We start from the raw sequence: 5,279 nt of genomic DNA on the forward strand, positions 1-5,279 counted from the left end.
TACTGTTTTCATTATCCTTTTACATTTTGGTGTTTGAAATGCATGGTAATTCATCAACAGTGCCATCCATTTGATGTGAAGAATATATGCTTAAATTTTGTTTAATGTATTCATCACTAAATAACCAACCTAACACTTTGGGCCAAGTAACTAAGGTGTTTAAAATTACTTGCCTTTTAATCACCACAAGTAATAACAATCATTCCTGGATATTGGTGCATCATTACATGGAAATTGAGGTAAATAATGAGCAACCCTTGAAGTGTGATTGGTAGAGCCAACAATGATGAGGTTATAAAAAAAATTAAATTTGTGTATTGTTATTTCACAAAGTTACAAGTATTTTGTATATATATATAGGGTGCAATAATAATTAAAATAAAATATGATTTGCTTGAATTGCACTATTTTAACATAAAGACAAATCTACAATATCAAAACCCTTGTGGTATTACAATATAATACATACAGACCTATACAAAACTTATTACATATCACAATATGCAGTATAAACTGTATATATATCTACAGCTTCCACTAGAAAAAAAAATTGTTTATAAGTGGTGAAGTTGTTTTGCGGGTGGCGAGTGGACATGCCACCGTACCTGAATTCTGTCATTCAACAACAACAAAACTATAAATCTCTTACGAGTCACAACCAAGTGTGGTAGAAGCTTGCAATTAATTACCTAAAAATGCAGCATTATATTCACATGGAAGACAGAAAGGAAGAAAAATGTATATCAGCAAACTTTAAATGTTTTCACAGTGGTAAAGAATTTAGTCTTTCAAAAAACACAACTTTGTAAAAGCAAAAATTTATCAAACACCTCACAAGCCAGAATGGAGTTGGAGTAAGTTCTGTTCTCGGCAATTTTTTTTTCAAATGCAGTGGAATATTTCAGAACTTAGTACCAGTGGTTCACCTAAATGTCACTTCTGATGCACAAAATTTTCCTACAGTTCTTAACATTTCAAGCTCAATATATTTCAGTCAACAAGAATTTGCCACATGTTCACTCTAAGGCCATTTTGTGGATTACTGCAGGGAATGGGTTGATACCTTATACTACATCAAAGATATGAAAACCATATTTAGAGTCAAAGTTTTACCCCAATGGTGTTGGTACAGTATGTAACATAAAATGGAATATTTTCCCCAGCATTTGAAAATTTTAATACCTACACATCTTACTGAAAGCCTTGAGTAAAAACTTGAAAAATTTAAGTTTATACATAGTTTGAACCACCTTCCACAAATCAGCATTACAGCCAGATGTTATACATCCATAAAAAAAGTCCAACAAATGATACCATGAAAAATGAACCAATTTACAGTAAAATTTTTACAACTAAAGATGCATAATTCTAAGACTTGTAACCCTATTTTGATTGTGACATGCAAACAAGCACTTCAGGTATACAAACTATTAATATACGTAATACATTTCTATCAAAAACTAATTTACTTTACCAAATAACTAGCTTATTTTGAAAATCAATGCATACTACCAATGAAGAAAGAATATAATGGTAATGACATACACAATTCCTGTAAAGTATTAATAATGAGGTTTTAAGTATTACATTTCTTATTTTATAAGCTACACTACTGACATGTATAAAAAAGTAAAAATCTTAATGCCTTCTTTCAAGGTCTGTATCTGCAACACTGCTTACAGAATCAGTGTCACACATGTACAAGGAACCAATGCTCCTGCTGAGTATTTTATTTATTTTTGTGGGTGATAAATATATCCTCCACAGTTCATGGTTTCTGAAGATTATAGTACATTTATCAAATACTTTTTTTATTTTTTATCTCGGCAATATTTACAATATAAATATTAGCTTTCAGTTGGATGCTGAGGGTGTAACTCACCAGAAATCCTAAAATATATTTTAAGAATTATAAGTATTGAAAATACAACATTGATGCACATCGTTTATAAATCAATGTAATCATAAAAACTTCTCTAGATAAATGATACAGACCCAATTGAGAGAGTAATCAGATCCAAGTATTCTAAATATTTAATTCTTTAACTAGGTAAAAGTTAAATGTTTAATTTCCAGTCTAAAACAAGTGCAAGCAGAATGTTCAAAAGAAGAGAAGAATTTCTCCTTAAAAATTTTATGTTCTTAAATGTTTGTATATAAATGTGTGAAACATTGCTGTAATTTCCTCTTAAGGACACGTTTAAGCCAATTTTATAGAAGGGTGACTAGACTCCATGACATAATGTACCTGGTCATTACAATGTCTATTGAAAACAAGATAAATTACCATGTATTGTATCCTAACCTAAGCTATCTGACATTGTTAATAATGTATGTATTTAATTTTTAAAATTACAAAAATTGATAATTGTACAAGAATAGATTTCCTCTACTTTATGGCCATGGGTAATTGACAAAATGCTTTACAACAAAATATCACTTATAGTCTCGGTAAAATCAATCTTCCTAAGGGAAGTACAGTATCGGGAGGTTCATAGAATACACAAAATCAAACTATAATTACTGAAGATGACTTATAAAAATTTCCAAATAAAACCTGTACAAAGTACAATAAATGGAAACATCCAAATTAGTTAATTTCAATACCTTTTTATCAACAAAATAGTTCTAACTGGGTTAGACAAAGATTTGTCTTTAATTAATACATTAGAACATTTGATAATTTGCAACCCCTCAACAAATTTTATGATTGGAGTTGAAACCCTTGATATTCCAATGATAATTGACCATAGAACATTTTCAGCTGTTTTCCCTTCCTGGTTTTTTATTTTCACTGTTATTCCTTGTTGAATGTATCATGGACACAGTAAGAAGCAATCGTCGTTCCAAAATGAGGCTATAACCAGCAATATACCATGCAAAAGGAATTCACCAGTAAAAAAAATGTCTAATTTCATCTGCCACACGAGGTTTGGGATCCCATGAAACCTTAGAATTAAATTTTCATTATCAATAAATAATTTAGCCAGATCTACTCGTAATAATACAGTAATATTAAGGCAGGAGACAAGGTAATTTCTTTGAGCAAATCTATACCAATAAAGAATTCTTTAGGTTGTGCCCTCAAGAACTAGAAGATTCTGTATTGTTATAACAGAAATGAGTTGAAAGAATCTATAAAACAAAGGTTTCTTTGTCTCTTCTTTCTTAGGCTATACTAATACAGGCTAATTAAATGATAATACAGTAATAAAAACTGTAAAATCTTATATGCGGGTAATGTATCCTCTGTTATATACCTTACTATAAATAGCATCTGTGACTGAGGCAAAGAACAGGGAATTACACTATTATTTTTTTCCTCATGTTGCTGAAAAGTACAACAGAAAAATATATAAGAAATATATAGCAACTTTAAATGTACACTAAAACCCATATCCTACAAACAAAAAAATAATTCCTTAATACTTCTTCCCAATATATATAATTTTATGATAAATATGGAAAGAATTTTGCTTTATGACGATAGCCAAAGGAGAATTATGATGAAGAGTAGTCCAAAAATTAGATTTAACTTATTTGACAAGTTAAATATTCCATGGTTGGTACTGATACTAAAATAATTAACATAATTCACAATAATGATCATGTTTAGTGCAGTTAGGAACCAAGGCTACAATGTAACAATTACCTTAAAAGCCATAACGGGGATGTCCCAATCTCTTCTTTATTCCATGGGAGATTTACATGTTTTACCAATCTACTAAAATATAATAAAAATATAGTAATCTTTAAGTGTCTGGGACTCTTACAGTACCAGAATGTTTTTCCAAGAAGGGACTAATTAGTTTTTGATATACTGTACTGTATTTCTATACATCCAAATACTTTTTTAACTATATTAAATACTAAAAATAGTACTTATGCTCATGAAAGGTTCTCTAACTGCTTATGTGAAAAAAAAAAAAAATTCTAAGAATCTTGATAGCATAGGAAGAGTTCATAATAGCAAAACTACTACTGTATATTATAAATGGTAGGCTGTTACTCAAGACACTAATTTTAAATTCCGTAGTAAGACAAACATTCTATATTCTGAAGGCAACCAAACTACAGTACCAAAGATTAATGACCTCGAGGCTACTATTAGCAATCAGTGAACTGGACTAGCATAAAGTATGGTGGTATGCTAGTTGTATTTTGGCCTAAATAAACTTTTGGTTGTAATTTAGTTGTTGAATTACCTATATCATTATAGTTGGCTGCAAATTCCATTAACCCTTGATTTCTAATGAAGTAAAGTGTTAACATTAAAATTCCCTTTCTTTTATATGCAAGATTTTTAATGGCTTGATCATATACTGAATACTTATGAAAGAGTTGCTAGAATTATGTTTATTTCTTAAATCATGTTGTTGTTTAGTTTCACTCCCTTAACCAAAGATCTATTAATTTAAAAATCTTTTCTCAACAGCTACAAGACCTTGTGTAATTTTTTGCCTCATTTGTATGTTAACCCTTTTACCCCCAAAGGACGTACTGGTACGTTTCACAAAAGCCATCCCTTTACCCCCATGGATGTACCAGTAGGTCCTTGCAAAAAAATGCTATAAAAATTTTTTTTGTGCATATTTTTGATAATTGTTTGAGAAAATTCAGGCATTTTCCAAGAGAATGAGACCAACCTGACCTCTCTATGACAAAAATTAAGGCTGTTAGAGCAATTTAAAAAAAATGTGCTGGGAAAAAAATAACCCCCTGGGGGTTAAGGATTGGAAATTTCCAAATAGCCTGGGGGTAAAAGGGTTAAGGTGTCGGAATGTTACAGAAATCAAGTCGGGTTGATGTTATACAGTATGATCTCATTTTAGCATATCAGTGATCCATGAGGGAACTCGCATTATCTCTAAAAGCGTTCTCGTGCAGATTGGTGAACCAAATGTTTTTCCTACGTTGAGAGTGATCGGAGAAAAACAAATGTAACCCGTAACTCGCAGGTTTTGTTTAGCGAGTGATCTGATATGACAATTAACAACAGTTTCTTTGGTATCCAACTAGGATTAGAGCTTAGTCTTTTCACCTGACAAAAAATTATGACATTAACATGTTTGTTTTCCCTGCGAATTTATATACACTAATTTTCAATTTTGAACTAATTAGATTTAAATTTCTTTGCACAATATAATTAGCAACACACCATTACTTTCATCATCTGATCAACCCTGCTAATGATTCAAATTGAAGTTTTCAGAAACATAATCTTTACATATCTTGAGTATCACCAGAATGAAAATAGAATTCATACTATAAAAAAGTGA

Source organism: Palaemon carinicauda, chromosome 44 (genome assembly GCF_036898095.1).
Source record: "Palaemon carinicauda isolate YSFRI2023 chromosome 44, ASM3689809v2, whole genome shotgun sequence".
In the NCBI taxonomy this organism is placed as follows: domain Eukaryota; kingdom Metazoa; phylum Arthropoda; class Malacostraca; order Decapoda; family Palaemonidae; genus Palaemon; species Palaemon carinicauda.